At 39.8% G+C, this 17,239-nt stretch overlaps 1 long non-coding RNA gene across 3 annotated transcripts in view; it reads right to left on the reverse strand.

Annotated features, from left to right (window-relative positions):
- LOC141572137 (uncharacterized) overlaps positions 1-15,991 on the reverse strand; it is a 390,849-nt gene extending 374,858 nt beyond the window's left edge. For all 3 annotated transcript variants that reach the window (XR_012497315.1, XR_012497316.1, XR_012497314.1), the window contains exons 1-2: positions 15,784-15,991; positions 13,883-14,120 (exon numbers count right to left, since the gene is read on the reverse strand). This is a non-coding gene — a long non-coding RNA (uncharacterized LOC141572137). The remainder of the gene's footprint in view (positions 1-13,882; positions 14,121-15,783) is intronic.
- Between the last annotated feature and the right edge of the window lie 1,248 nt (positions 15,992-17,239).

Raw genomic sequence — 17,239 nt, forward strand, 5'->3', positions numbered from 1 at the left:
TACTAAAAACAATGAAAGTGACTAAATTTTGCAAAGTCTACTAGTGTATTAACATTTCTATGTGGCATCAGGCAATGGTGTAAGTGCTTAAAAAACAAATCTCACAGTAAATATGTAAAGAACCCAATAACTATGTTCCATATGTCAACAAAAACAAAACCAACACATTAACAATGCCACGCGATATGTAATTCCCCTTTCCTTTGCCATTGGTTTAATACTACCAGTAAAATGTTCTGGCCTTTTATTTTAAGTCTTACTTGCTTTACAATGTAACAGATTCTAGTGGAATGGTCTAGAGGAGACTTTGTCTCCCTGCAGCAGAAAAACAAAATGCCCACAAAAAATGCCATAATATTGGAAAGAATAATGTTCATCACCAGACCAGCCTATACTGAGTCAAGCTTCCAGATTATTTTATGTAGCTTCTCTATATGTAAAAAAAAAAAAAGAAAGAAAAAAAAGAAAGAAAGAAATGTTTATACTTCCCATGGAACATGATCCTGCAGTCCCCATTTAGCTAATCCCAGTAAATGCACTCAGGGTTCTGCCTGAGTAAGAACCAAGCTCATAGTTTCAAAATTACATTTCATGGAAGATTTGAGCAGAAGACATTTCGTGTTTGATCCAGAAATCCCAGAACACTGTCATTTAGATATTGTCAGTGCAAAAGGAGAAAGCAAGCATCAAGGTTGTGCCTAATTAAGACGTCAAACCATTGCCTAGAATGACTTGCTTTTCTTGTTCTGCTAGATGAAGGCTTCTTGTGGTATTATTAATATTCCATCATAGCAAAGGAATTGTTACATTAAAAGGTAAATAAATCCAAGCTTCAAGATGCAATAAACTCCTAAGCAAGAGAGCAAGCCTCAGGGGCATTAATTTCTTCTTTTGCAAATGAATACCCAGATCTTGCTGGTCTTACTTCTCTTCCAATAAAATTTTAAATACAAATCTTCAGGGTCTGAATTGAGCTAGTGAAGAAGTCAGTTCAAGTACTCAAGTATTTGAGTGCCTATTATGTCCAGAAGTCTGCCTAATAAGCCAAGTACAGAGTCGAGACAATGGCTAATCCTCCCAGAGTTTATAATCTATACTAGTGTCCTAGGGCTGCCTTAACAAATCATCACAAACTCCATGGCTTAAAAAAAACAGAAACATATTGTCTCACAATCTGGAGGCCAGATGTCCAAAGTCAAGGTGTTGACAGCCATGTGTGCCCTTCAGTGACTCTAGGAGAGTATCCATTCCTTGCCCCGACATTCCCTGGCATGTGGTCACATTACTGGAACCTCTGCCACCATCGTCACATCACCTACTCTGCTCTGTGGGGATGATCTCCTTCTGCCTCTCTCTTATAAGGACACTTGTGATTGGATTTAGGGTCCACCCAGATAACCTAGGATAATCTCTCTATGTCAAGATCTTTAAATTAATCACACACTCAAAGACCATTTTCCTTACATGGGAACATTTACAGTTTTCAGATATTAGAACCTTATCTCTTTGGGGTACCATTATCCAGCCCACCGCCACCCATTCTCCTCAGAGCGTCAGGGTGACCACTGAGGAAACTTAAATGACTGAAAACCAAGCAAAGCAGCAAAAGGAGGTGGTAAACCACGTGGTATGAGAAAACTTTGTGCCTGAGTTCAGGGAATGTGGTCCCTGTTGCCTAAGCTGGGATGGCTCTCCTGGGACTGGACGAGGCTCACCACCTGCCTTCTCTCAGATATTCTCAAATGATTTTGTGAGCTTCCAAAGAGCTGCTCTGAGCCCAACAGTATGTATCATTCTGACTACACGTAATGGTCTCCTGCTTACATCATCTTTATTTTACTGCACTCCTGAACAGTTCTGTTCTAGCCCGTTACAATCTTGCAGTTTTCTGTTGCTGTTTTTTTGTTGTTGTTGTCGTCATCATTGTTTGTCTTGGGCCAGTCTTTTCAGAACTGTAGTGAGCAACTACCTTATATGACGTGAAAGACACAGAAAGGTTTCTGCTTCCCCAAATTATTACACTGCAGGACACATCAACAGTGCCTAAAATTCCTCACATTTCTTCTTTGGACTAAAGCCCACCATTTAAATTCAAATATTATTTTGCAGTGGATTATACATTAAATTGTCAAGTTACTGCATCTTCATGAAGGAAACCTTCAGAGTAATTATTTCTGAAATAAATGTTTGTCAAAAGATTAGTTCTGTGGAGTTTGTTAATGAATGTTCTAAGTTTTAAAAAACAAAACAAAACAAAAAACAAAAACAGAGGCAACCATGATTTCATATTCAAGAAGTTAAAACAGAGAGAGAGAGAGAGAGAGAGAGAGAGAGAGAGAGAGAGAGAGAGAGGAGAAGCAAAGCAAAGCAAAGCACTCTAACCACCAGACATCTCAGGGCATTTAGAGGGCCTGGTGAGCCTCCAAAAGGGACATAAGCACAGTGTTCCCCAAACATATTTATATACAGACACGCCTTGTCCTCTTAAGCTACTGGATGGCAGGAACCACGTCCATTTTTCTTAATTTTGTATCCCCAGCATCTAGTCCAGGCCTGACATGTAATAGGTACTCAATGATACCTGAATGAGAGGATGCATGGTGGTTGGGTAGGTGGGTGGGTGGGCATGGATGGAATAATATTTTGAGAGCCTCAACTGCTCTGGATGACTAAGAAAAGGAGAGAGGACAAAGGGAAGGAAAGAACACAGCAAAGGGAGAACAGGGGCTTGAGAAGATGGAAACTATACACAGTAGTAGCCAAATTTCCCCTACAGGACAATTTTGCTCGGGGCCAGTTCTGACCAGTGAGTTAAGACCAGAGAATATTAATAGATCCTTTATGCCACATCTTTGTTGGAAAGGCAGTGCTATGGATAAATGTTTGTGTCTCCCCCAAAATCCATATGTTGAAGTCCTAATCTCCAATGTGATTGTATTTGGAGGTGGGGTCCTTTAGGAGGTTTGAATCAGGTCACGAGGGGCGACCCCATGATGGAATTGGTGCTCTTATAAGGGGATGAAGAGACCAGAGCTCTCTCTCTCTCTTTCTCTCTGATAAGTAAGGATACAGCATCGAGGCAGCCATCTGCAAACCAGGAAGAGGGCTCTTACCAGACACTGAATCTGCCCACACTTTGATATTGGACTTCCCAGCCTCCAGAACTGTGAGAAATAAATGTTTATTAAGCCACAGAGTCTGCAGCATTTTGTTATAACAGCCAAGCAGAGCAAGATAGGCAGCATGGCATAGTGTTGGAGTCAAGTGCACCTGCGTCCAACTCCCAGGTCTATATGCCTATTTTATGGGGTTGTTGACAGGTTCAGAGATCATTTCCTCAAATGCCTAGTATATAGGAATCTCTGAAAAATTCCTTTTACTATATACTTTCATCTCCCAAGAGCTTTTTTATATAAGCATATGGCTTAGAAATATTACTTAATTGATGTATTGCTCCCTAGAATTGTTTCCTTCCTTCCTTCCTTCCTTTCCTTCCTTCCTTCCTTCCTTCCTTCCTTCCATCTTTCCTTCCTTCCTTGCTTGCTTCCTTCCTTCCTTCCTTCCTTCCTTCCTTCCTTCCTTCCTTCCTTCTTTCCATCCATCCATCCATCCATCCATCCATCCTGTTTCCAGTAGGTAAAAAAAATAGTCACATAGCTCAAAGTTCAAAAGATACACAAGACAATACCATGAAAATTCTCCCTTTTTTCCATTGGACCCAGGCATCCAATTCCCCTCTCAAAAGCATCCAATTTTACTAGCCATAGAGTTTCAATCAACAGCTGCTTGTAAATGAAGCTCAGAATTAAATGCTGCTCATTCTGGGTGTAAGCAACTCAAAACAAAATGTGCCCTACTATCATTCATTACTCCAGAAGGTCTCCCAGCAAGGCTAACCTGTTTCAGCTAGTTAGTTAGAATTCCTTATGTCGAGTCATCAAATAGTCTGGTTAATAAAGAATCAGCACATATATTATTCATCCATCACCAATTTTCAAAGAACCAGAACACTAAGATATATTTGACATAAAATGGTACTCAGCACAGCTTAATTCTTCTCAGATGATTGAGAGGCTCTGAATTTCACTATACTTCAGGGATGTCACTGTTGGCATGTGAATCAATGCAATGCCCTGAAGAAGGGCAGAAATGAGAGCAAATGCAGAGTTCATTTCTCAAAAATACGTTAGATGATTTCTGGTTTTTTTTTCAGCAACACGTTAGGGTCCAAGATTATTCCCTAAGAACAGGAGGTTGAACCTCAGGCCACTGGATTGGCCAGCATCCACAAATTGACCAGCTCTGGGAACTGAAATGTAAAGAGGTGAGAATCAAGAACAAGAAACCATTGTAGGATAGGCCCAGACAGAGTTGAGGTCAGTGACAAAACAACCGAGGAACACAAAAGACCAGGATATGCAAAGATATACTATTTGAATCTGCACACCAAGTCATGGGATTTGCATAACTAAGTTGAATCGGGAGGTAAATAATGCCTTAAACTGATGCAGAACCGGAATCAGAAAATAACCAGGCACCTGGACCAACTCCTAAGTTCCAAACGCGATCTGACTAAGAAGCTAGAGTTAGGCAAACCCATCCTCAGCTTTGGAGGCCTCGTCAGGCACAAACCCTGGGAACTCAGGAGGCCACACCACTGAACAAGGACTTGGCGTCAGGATATTGTTAACATGATGCTTCTTGCTTGTATTTGTTTGCTTGTATCTCAAATACATTCTTACAGCCACTTGGCTAGAAACCTACAGAATATATTTAGGTATAGTAGTTTAATCATTGTAGTCAAGGGAGATTTTTTTTTTCTTTTAATTTGGCTGCAGAGTCAGGCAGAATTCAACAGAAATTTTTGAAGAAAAACATTCTATGAACTTTCACCCAAATTCTCACGCTGAGACAAATGCTGAAAATTTATTATGATAGAACCAAGGTTTATTTATCCCAAAGACAGAATGATAAGAAGTGAATTTTTGTATTTATTATTTAAACTATACTAACCTTCAAAAAAATGAAAGAAGCTGAAAACATATGCTGGTAACTTTTTGTGACAGTGCCATCTCTTTATTTCAATGGTTGAGGCCAACCACACACAATAGGAAGTATTTCAGTAGGGTTGTCACATAACTCACTGTGCCAACGCCTAATGGGCTTTCCATTCCACACTGATCCACCATCAGGAATTTGTATCCTGGGTGCTAGTGCAGTGTGATATTTTTCTAGAGGAAGGGAGCAAACAGGAAGGGACAGTATTCAGCATGTCAATTTTTGTTGGGGGATAAATAGAGCAAGGAGCGGAAACATGGGGTTACCACAGGAGGCCAGAGAGCTAAGAAGTGCCCAGCTTTGGTGTTGGAGTTTTTAGACGACGTCTTTCTTCTATATCCTACTTGCATCCCAATGAAAGAATGTTAAAGAGCCTCAGTTATGCACTCTAACAGCCTACCTCACTCACTGTAACATGGTAGGCTCACCCTTCACTACAAACAGAAGCTGTGAAACCATAGGTCCAGGCCAAAGTGAGCCTCAGGGACACAAAATCAGGGCCACAAAAAGTGTAGCCAATAGAACTTTCGGTGTAGAGTGTTGAGGGAGACTCACATTCTCGTCTTCCTTCTAGGCCACTACTGAAAAGCAGGGGCTCAGGACGTCTACCAGTTGGACACCCACACCAGTGAAAGGCCAAGTTCAAAGAGGGTCTACCCAAATGGAGAAGAAATGAGGAAAGCATGTGCAGCTTGGCCCAGTTCTACATGCAAGTAGAAAAATTATCAGTTTGAGTAGGACCTCTTAAGGGGATAATCTCTCATCTCTGTCTAAATGCTGGTACCTAATTAATGGACTTGAATTGTTCCATTTACTAGTCTATTACTTGGGCAAGATACTTCTCTGAACTCCAAATTCTTCACCAGTAAAATGAGAACGTTACTAACACTTACTACTTGGGATTCAAGTGAGAATCAAGTAAAAGGATATATAAGTTATTGCTGTACAAATGTCTGAGGTTTCTGTTAATAGTTATTAGTTCTCTAAGAAATAGAACACTGAACTATAAATTATAAGATGTATATACTTCATTCTCACTAAGACCAATAGTTTAAGAAACTTAAATTTCTCTTCTTGGTTTTCTCCATCTCTCGAGTGAAATTACCCATTATGAAAGAACTATTGGAATTGTTTAGATTTTTTTTAAAAAGTCACTGCTTAATTCAAAAAATTAGTATTAAAACAACAGTTAACAAAATTCTAGGTCTATCCTGGTACCTACTCTAAAATGTGAAGAAAACAAAATGATTTTAAGAGCAAGACTGTCATAGAAATGCATTTCAAACAAAAATTCCCCCCATGATTATCAGTAGCTATGCCTAAATTGTCAGAATTATCTATTAATACATTCTAATTACCAAAAGTTCTGCTTGAGATTTTCAGGGACTTTCAAGCATGAATCACTTGAAATTCCATCATCCCACTGAATGACCCACATATTCTAGATTTTTCAACAGAGGGCAGCATCAATATCCTGTACATACAGTGGGTTTACCTATCCTTATGGATATTATACCACATAATAAAAATATATTTAAAAAGAGATAAAAGAATAAGGTAGGACTATGAAAATACAGAAATAAAACCTTGGTTTGTTTTTTGTTTTTTTTTCCATCCAAGCTCAAATAATTTTTCAAGTTGCTGCCACGTTGTCCAACACTCAACACAGTCTAAGTATCTTTCTATATCTTAAGCCAAGGATTTGGTGGTTGTTAACTTACACTTAACCAAGATTATAAAAAACTGTTACTGGGACGCCAGAAAAGTTACATGGTACTTCATAGGAAAGGAATGCCGGGGCTTAGCAACTGCCCACAAAGTCACTCACCAAGGCTGTGCTTGTTTTGCTATTAGTTTGGACAGGTTAATTTTCAGAAATTCGTAATGTGATAAGCAGAGAATAACCTGAATTCCAACAGAATGGGTTATTTCTGTTCGAGTTGGTGGCCACCTTTCAAATCATAATTGTCATATAAACAGCACATAATTGTCATATAAACATACTTAGTATATTTAAATCAATAATACGTCCTAAGCCTGACACACGGACATGTGGCTGACTCTGTGGGTTAAGTCACGAGCCATCCCTCTTCCATTTTGTTTTGACACTTGACACCAGTGGGCAATAATGGGCCTCTTCCCAGGCCCAGGGTCTTAGGTGATCAGTCTAAGCCTCTCAGAATAATCTCACTTCCCTTGTTAGTGAGGAGATTTTGTCATGGGCTTCTGTAGTTACCCTGGGAAGACTTCTCATATCATTATTAAAAGATATAAAAGGCCGGGATGTAGAGAAACTGGAACCCTCATACACTGCTGGTGGAACACTCAAACCTGTAAAATTGTATCACCAGTTTGGCAGTTTCTTCAAAAGTTTAATATAAATTCACCATACAATACAGCAATTCAACTCCTACATATCTACACAAGAGAAGTGAAAACCATGCGAAAATTTATGCAAAAATGTTCATAGCAGCATTATTCATGATAGCTAAAAAATGAAACAATGCACACGTCCATCATCTGGTGAATAAAAAAACAAAATGTGATATATCCCTACAATGGAACACTATTCAGCAATAAAAGGAACAAACTACTGATGAATGCTACATGAATGAACTTCAAAAACTTTACAGTGAGAGAAAGAAGCCAGATAAAAAGGCTGCTAATTGCGGCCACATAATTCCATTTATGTGTGAACGGTCCAGAAAGTATAGAGACAGAAAGTACACTAGTGGTTGCCTGAGCCAGGTGGGTGGGAACAGAAGTTGATTGTCAATGAGCATAGGGGATATTTTAGGGGTAACAGAAAGTTCTTAAAATGGGATGGTTGCAACTCTGTACAACTCTGTACATTTACTCCCCCCCCAAAAAAAATATCATGAATCGAGTACATTTAAAATAAATAAATATATGCAAAAATTCAACTCTTCTGATCTTTCTATCTTCCATTCCCAATTGGAGACACGATGCTTGAAGCTGCCGCAGCTATCTCAGGACCAGGACAAGGTCAGCTAAACAGGAACTGTGACATTGCTGAGCGGCTAAATTAGCCAGTCCTAGAATAGTCCTATTCCAAATTTCTTTAATGTGAAACCAAAAAATAAAATAAAAACCCTTACTTTTTAAGCCACTTTTTGCTAAGTATTTTCTTACTTGATGTTAAAAGCATCCTGATTGATATAGTCTAGAAATACAGTCACCAGAGGCTCTTCAATGGTATATGATTCACACGTACATATATTTTTGAAGGAAGAAGAGAATTTTGAAAATATACTTGCTATAAAATGAATGTTTGTATCTCCTCAAAATTAATCAAAATTCATATGTTGAAACATAATTCCCAATATGATGGCATTTGGAGGTGGAGCCTTTGAGCATTGAGTAGGTCACAAGAGTGGCACCCTCATGAATGGGGTTAGTGCCCTAATAAAAGAGACCCGAGAGCGCTCCCTTGCCCCTTCCACCATGTGAGGACACAGCAATAAAACAGCTGTTTATGAACCAGAAAACAGGCCTTCACCAGACACTAAATCTGCCACCACCTTCATCTTGGACTCCCAGCTTCTAGAACGATCAGAAATAAATTTCTGTTGTTTATAAGCCACCCAGTCTATGGTACTTGGTTATGGCAGCCCAAAGTGACTAAGGCAATGCATTTGTAGTGATGTACATAAGTTCAGGCATCGCTAAATACGCTGTGTATAACTACCTTATACACAAGGTATGACACAAGGGACATTTAAGATGGCACTTAGTAGTTGTTTTATTAAAACAATTTTTCAATCCAAGCTTGAACTAGCACTTGCTATCACTCTAGCCTGTCTCTCATTCATTCTCCTTCATGTTCAACATGAATCAAATGGCTTAAGCATCCCAAATACATTCCAGTTAACATCCCTTATTTCCAAAGCAAGAATGTCCCTCCTTTTGACCACGTTAAGATGCATCTTTTAAATCCCAACTCGAGAAAGTCTTCCCTGACCCCAAAAGATCACTCCCTTCCCTGATATAATCCTATACTTTGTATGCTCTGCTATTATCACCTCTACCGTATCACATTTCATTGGAATTTGTTTTAGCATTACTATCTACCCTATCATGAATAGCAAAGAGTTTGAAGTTAAAAGACAGCCTATCTCATATTTGGATGACTTTCAATAAATCACTTTACTTCTGAGTCTTTAATTTCTTGTTCTATAAGATAAACATAGATATTATCATCCCACCTCTCTTAGACTTAACAAAGATAGCATACGTGAAAGCATTTTATCAATTAGAAAGTACCGAGTAGTTTTAGTTAGGATAGATGTTTTTTAAAGGTATGTAAAGGACCACACAAATTAGGAAAAAGATGTGATCTCTCTCACCATTTGCCAAGAGTGCTCTAGCCAAGACTACCAGTAAGTGCTGTTGTCCCAAATGCCTAAACCCAAACCTCTGCTCTCAATTGTCATCTTGTTCAAGCGATCAGCAGCACTTGACACAAATGATCTTGCCTTCCTCCTAGAGACCCTTTCTGCACAGGACTTCCATCTCATTGGCAGGCCCTTCTCACTATTCTTTACCCACCCCTTCTCATCTTCCCCGTTTCTAAACCTGGAAGGTCCCCAGGCTTAGTATATAGACCCCTTTTCTTTCTACACTCCTCCCTTGGTGATCTCATCCAGACTCCTGGCTTTAAATAAAACGTAATCTCTTCCAACTCACAAATTTTTACCTCTAGATTTCTACCCAGGAAAGCAGACTTGTGTATCAAACTATCAAGATGCTTAAAACATATCTTAATATTGTGTCTAAACTGAGCTTCTGGTCTCCCTCACCCCAAGCCCACACTTCATCTTAGTTAATAGGCATTCAGTCCGTGCAGGTGCTCGTGTCAAAAATCTCTGAATCATACTTGACTCTTCTCTTTCTCTCATAATTCTGATCCAATCCACTAGAAAATCCTCCAGCCAAAATATCTTCTGAAGTCAACCTTTTCTCACTACCTCCATGCTACTTTTACCCTTGTCTAAGTAGCCATCCCCTCTCACTTGATGCCTGAAATAGTTTCCTAAATGATCTCCCTGTTTCTGAACTTGCTCATCTTTAATTTGATCTCAACCCACCAGCCAGAGTCATCCTGTTACAACACTAGTTACAGCAGGTCAATCATTAAAACCCTTCAGTGGAATCCCACCTCCCTCAGCAAAAATAAAAAATCAAAGTCCGCACAATGGCCTTTAAGGATCCACGTGATCTGCTCACCATATTCCCATTTCCTCTATGATCTTATCTCCTACCACTGTCACTTTCGCTCACTCCCCACTCCAGCTACTGCACCTTCCTTGCTTTCTGTTGCTATACCGGGCACTTGCCATGTATACCTGATGTCGCGTAGCTCATTCTTTCACTTCCTTCACAGAATTCCTCAAATGTCACCTTCTCCATGAGGTCATCCCTGGCCATCTCACTGAACACTGCAACCCCTTTCCCTCCTACTCCATATCTCCCTTTCCTAGTTTATTTTACTCAGTAGTATATGCTGACTTTTAACATATTTTTTACTGTCACTAGTAAAAGCTCCAAGAGTACAGGGATTTTTATTTCTTTTGTATCCTCAGAGCTTAGAACAATGTCTGGCACATAGAAGGCACTAAATAAATATTACTGAAAAAGAATGAAAGAGGCAACAATGAATGACTAACGTAAGCTTCATAGTTTCATGAAAAATATATTTCCGAACATCTGTATCTTCAACAATAATCAGCAAAACTACGACCAAAGTTCTTAGAAATGACTGGCATTTAAAAATCAGCAAATTTGAGGTGATAAAGAAAAAAATCAAAGTAAATTTGGGAACTCTTATTGTACCTAAAGAAACTAATAGCAAATAAATAAGTAGACATGGTACTGAAAATATAACAAAATATTCAGGACATCACCTCCTAGAGTTACTATAAACTTAAAAGATAAATGCTTTTTGTTTACCTATAAGATATTTAGTATATGTTGCATTCATCATTTTTAGATGGCACATAAAAATATTTAGATTTTCTTCCTATATAAATTTATTTGAAATAACTTGGTACATTGTTCTGATTTCAGTAATTCAAACCAATCCACATCAACGAAGAGTTTTAAATCACCAAGACGATAAAATGTGATACTTACAGTAAAGTTACTGAGTATATTTGGTTATAATTTAAGAATTAGCATCATATTGAACAATTTAAAGGAATTTGTCACTTGAAACTTTGTAATTACAAATTATTATATTAGTAGTTGATATACAAATGATACAATCCCCTCATTAAAATAAATGTGGTCACAAACATAAAATTTTGGATACATCTGGGAAAAAATATTTTCCCATTTTAATGTTGACTTATTTAATATTTTTCTTCTTAACATTATCATTGCTAGGCAACTATCTGCTGGTAAATTATAAATAAAGAGCAATACCTTAACATTCTCATCAAAAATTTCCTAAGGGTAAATGAATAGCATCTTCATCAAACTAAATAATCACTCAGATGTTGCTAAATTACAGATCTAGAAAATGAAAATCCAGGACTTCAAACTTCATTTCACAATGATATGCTATTCTTCCAAGTGTTGTTTATACTAACTGTGAGTTTTCTATTTAAGTAAAGATCATTCTATAAAAACTAATATCAGAAAACATGCAATAGTTCTTGATTTCCTCATCAAGAAACTACTGAACCATCACTTTAACACTATAGCTGAAAAGTGAGTAACAAAATTTTTAAAAACTATATCTAAGTCTACTCATCATTGATAGCATCGAAAATAGAGAAATTGAGTAAACCCATTCTAGAAACTTGCTATTATCTCAATTTACAGAAATGTCTGTAAGGAAATAGAAGGACCACATATTCCAAAATGAAGCTATGACCTTCAGCAACATGCTTACACATAGTAAGACTTAACAAATGTTGGTTGTAGTGAATTAATCCTCACTTAACTGGATAAAAGAATTCAATAGAACATGTTTTTAAATTAGAAAAAAACATTTAAATATGTGAAAACTTCTATCCAAATTGAACATTTCAGTGAATATTTTTGGTTAATGTGGCTTGAAACTTGTAAGGCAGTCAACGAAGAAAGTTGGAAGTATCAAAACATCACTAGTTCATTGTGAATGGTAATAATAGGACCTTTTACAGATGTTGAGCCCTCTGTTTTTTCTTACATATACGCTTTTTAAAAATACATTCCCCAGAACAACCCATGAGAAAAGTGTTATAATCCCCACTTATAAATCAGGAAACTGAGACCCAAGGAAATCAAGTAACCTGGCGAAAGTATCATAGTGAATAGTTGCCTGGGCTGAGGTTCAAATTCAGGTATGTTTCATGCCCAAGTCTGTTTCTCAGCCTCTGAGCCCAACTCGGTGTGGCCATTAGAATAAACTCAAACGTATTTACTTCAGACATTTGTAGGTAAAACACTTGATGAGAAACAATACTGCATTTTTCCACCCCCCAAAAAATATTTCAGCAGATAAACTTTTGTTGAAAACATTTGAGGAACTCTGACATTTCCATATATCACACATTGCCGAAAGTATACTTTATAGAAAATTAAAACATATTTCCTAAACTAATATTCCCTGAGCTAAGAATTCATACAAAGTAATTATTAATACACATGAAGTTATCCACATCAGTAACTCTATTATTCAACAAATTAAAAATAAACTTCACAAGAGAGGATATACCTTAATTATAGGAGCAATCGGTAAATCAAACAATGTTAAAGCTAAAAGATTTCTTAAAGTTTCTTGAATCTAATCTTCATCTTATAGATGATCAACTAAAGTCCAAAATGATTAAGCAGTTTGTTTATACAAGTTTATACAACAAGAAAGAAGCAAATCTTAATACTTTTTTACTTATAACAGAATAAAAATATTTGCAATTCCCAATTATCTTCTTTGACCAGATTAACATTTTTCAATTAAAGTAATGTATCAAGGATATTCTCCCTCTGTAAGATTGAAAAGCACTTTGAACTTGAATCATTTGGAGAATCAAATCTTTCAACTTAAATCATTTCAAAGCACCCTATTTTAAACAAAGAAAACTCTCACTTTCCAAGGCAAACAAGGAAAGTTAAAGGAGGAAAGTAAATACTGCATCAAAATACTTCTATATTACCAACAGTATTTACGTGAACTTTTAATTGCTTTCTCACAGAGATGAACAAAAATGAATTGTAAGACTTAAAAGAAGAAATATAAGACTCTTAATGAACACTATAAAAACTTGATGTAGACCATAAAGACTAAACAAATTTACAGCTTCTTTGTTATTACATAGTCAAGTTTTTATTCTGTTAGAACTTGTACTTGATATTGACTCCCACTTATTAGAAATTCATTTATTTCTGGTTACTTCTGGATTTTGTTTACTAAAATGAAATTTCAAAAGTGAAAAAAAATAATGCAAACCACAAAAGTTCTGCTAATGTAGAAACATTCACTGAGATAGCTAAACCAAAATCAATGATAAATAAAATAGGACATTTGCCTCTTGGGGCCATCATCGTTACATAACTTTCCTTAGTGACAACATAATCCACATTTATATGCACGCTAATGTTGAAGAACACATTGTAAAATTAATGAGATTTCATCAGAAGTACCCAAATCTTCATTCCAAATGAAAATGAATCTACAAAAACCAGTTCAAAACAAGGAAACCAAAAGTCATAAATCACTTTCATCAGGCAACAGCTCAACATAACTGGACAATTCTCTAATGGCATTAGCACCCACCCAAAAATGAAGCACTTATAGAATATTTAAAAAGAAAAGTACCTTCCATAAGGTGGAGAATTCCCAGTGATCAAACTGTAGTAATCCACATAGGGAAGGCATCATCAAAAATCCCAACACTTTAACTTTTATGTAACTCCAAACGAAGAAGTTCGATAACTTTTCATCCAGGAATGACATGATGTTGTATCGGTACTTCCATAATGTTCACTGATAGAAAGATCCCGTAAGTACAATGCACTGCTTGATGCTTTCTGGATGCTGATAATAATAATTACACCTGTACAATTGAAATTAATTAACATTAGCTTCCAAATTACTCTACACACTCAGTTTCTTTAAAAATAAATAACCAAAGCATTAATATATTGCAGTCGTTGACATGAAAATTCAAAACTACATAGTTCTGGCACTTGAATCCTTTTTAGGTGCAAGTTGTAATAATGGACACTACTATGCAAAATCGTAACTTTTAAGATGTTAAAAGAGACGGTGTTTGGATTTCCTCCAGTTATTAGCAGCACGTTTAGTTTGATGTTTCATATGTCTTGTCAAACTGAAAAGGCGGGTAAGTCCAAGGGTGTGAGGAAAGCCTCTAGCTCTGGGGTGGGGAGAGGAGAGGAGAATGGAGACAGTGATAAATTACGCTGGTATTTGGAAAGATCCCATAAAACATACCTGAAGATAATGACCTAAATTTGCATTGTCGAATTCAAAAAGCCTCTTCTACACATTCCTAATATTTCAACACATCCTAACAGCTAGAGCATACATTTGCCCACCTTCAACTAACTCCCAGATGCTGTCCCTAAACGTCTGTTAACCAAGTGACAGGACAAGACGAATAAGCAATTTTTGTGGTAAAGTGGAAAAGCACTGAAAGAAATTTCATATAAAGTGGAGGTTTACTAGTTGCGGAGCGATTCCCTCATTTGAGCAAGAACCAACCTAGAAACACTGCGAAGCTGAGCTACTTGGGAAACAAAGTTAGGGAGTCTCCCTTTACCTATCAACACAGAGGAGACTGAGGTGTCTCTGCACCCACAAGAGCAGCAACAGCCATCCCTCTCTGGGGCGGGCGTGGCAGATTGAAACAAAAGGTTAAAACACAAAAGGCAGGAGAAGGGCAGGGTCTGAGAAGCTTTGGGGGCTCATGTTCCACTTTCTATTCAAACATACTGAAATGGGAGGGGGGTAAAGTGAGAGAGGTGATGATGGATCCTAAGAACAGTATAGGTTATTCTGGGTGGGTGGTGAAACTAAAGGGGCCCACGGGATGGCCTACTCTAACCAGTGGTCCAGGCCCCATCCCTCCATCCCTGCATCTCTGACAGTTGGAAACCTGTGGCTTTGCCCACCCACCCTAGCCTCAAAGAAAACTTCGTGAACTCTTACCTGTTTCCTCTAAGCCCCTGGACCACAAACACAAGAGTCCACTCCCCTTCAACTCAAACCTCTTCTGCATTCTATTGTTGCAGCTTTGGCATTGTGCGTTGGATCTGCTGAGCACTCCACAGACAGTTAAGTTATAAAACGGTGAGGAAACGACCCCCAGCTCCATATCTCTTTCTTTTGCATGACAAAGTCTGGGCAGGGTGGGGGTGAGACTGGACAGACCCCATCGATTTCAGCATGTTTTCTCCCGTGTGCGCGCCGCTGGGACCCAACGAGGCAATGCCCCTTAATATGCCCTTTCTCCCGCCCCAGCTCCTCACAGAAAGAGGCACTTGAGAAAAATGCCTGCCTGGCTTTCGCCTATTAAAAATGAACAAATAAAACCATCTGTGCAAGTTCGTTAAAGAACAAAAGAGAAGGCAGCGGGGGAAAGGAGGTACAACTTTCCAGCTAAACTTCGTCACTGGACGACTCCTCTATTCTCCAAGGGCGGAGAGCGGGGCGCATTAAGGGGGAGAGAGGTAAACAAGACAACAGTCTCCACTCACCTTCTTCCCACTTGGTCACACTTTTCAGAGACATTCCCCTGTTGCAGTCCGCGAGGCGCGCGGACACTTTTGTGTGGCCTGACAGCGCAGAAAGTCGAGGCTGCAAAGTTGCTAGAGGGAGATACCCGGGCGTCCGGGGCGAGGGGAGGAGAGTTCATCAGAGTTCCCCCCTTTGTTCCCAGTCCCGGAGCAGACAAAGAGGCGGCGAGCGGCGGCAGGTTCTCCCTCTCACCCCTTCTTCCTCTCCCCTCCCCTCCCTCCCTCCCTCTCCGCCCCCTCCCTCCCCGCATCTCCCGCCCGGCTGCGAACCTCTGAGGCGCCGGGCCGCTCAGTCCCCAGCTCCACGCCACTCGCCCCGACCCTGTCCTCCCACCACCTCGCTCCAACTTTCCCGGGAGATGCCGGTCCTGGTCCCCTCCATAACGCCCCCTGCCCAACGTGCTCACGTCTGCGGGGGGGCGGGGGGGGGTGAATCTCCAAAATCATTGTTTCCGGGAGATGCGCCTCTTTGTTCGCACTTTCCCTGCCAATCAACGTGAACAATCCACTTTGGCATCGAGTTTCTGCCAGTTTTTTCATCATCCCAAGAGACAAAATGCGAAGGGCAAGGGGTCAACCCCAGAAGATACCGGCAGTTATACAATCCGAGGTGGAACTCACCCCCAGCTCTATATCCTTGTTCCTCCACCCAGATTCACCCCCTCCACCCAACACACCAAAACAACTCAGAGGGGCTCCAAGTGTTAGAACACTCTTCTCCCCCGCGTACCCCACATGCGAGCCCTTGGGAGAGCCCTCTAATCCTCAGGACAAAGCCCACCTCCGACTACCTGTTGCTGCTGGTACTGCGCAACTTGGTCCAGGGGCTCAAGGGCGGGTCCCCACCTGAAGCATCGCGCCCAGCTATCAGACCCCGAATTTGCCCGTCCTCGATCTGGGACGGCAAGACTCTGGATGACCTGGCTCCCTCTGACCCTGGAGCCAAACCCTCCTCGACTGTTCTCTTCCCTAGGCCACCGCCTTATCTTTGCCCCAAATATCTGGCTCGGGTCCCAGGCCGCCTTCCATCCTCTACCCCCTGGCGCTGCTGGTCCCGCCAAGCATCGCCCTGTCCATCCCCTCCCCCACAGCTCCGCCCTAAGCAAATGAAGTGTCCCGACCGGGGGCAGCTCCAGACTCCTCCCCAGGTCCTTTACCAGTTGTTCCCAAAACTCCAGAATTGGGGACCCCATCCTCATCTCCAATATCTAAACCCTTATCCCAATTGCGGATCACAGCATTGGCTCTCTGAGTGACAGAACAGCGCTAATTTTTCCTCTATATCTCACTAGAATTGAAAAGGAGGAAAGTCGAGAAGTGGGGGAAATAGGAGAGAATGGGGGCACGTGTGGGGAAGCAATTTCTAGGGCAAAGGAAAAACCCGAAACATTCCAAAGCAAACAGCCACTCTCCAGGA

Source organism: Rhinolophus sinicus, linkage group LG06 (genome assembly GCF_036562045.2).
Source record: "Rhinolophus sinicus isolate RSC01 linkage group LG06, ASM3656204v1, whole genome shotgun sequence".
Classification (NCBI taxonomy): Eukaryota; Metazoa; Chordata; class Mammalia; order Chiroptera; family Rhinolophidae; genus Rhinolophus; species Rhinolophus sinicus.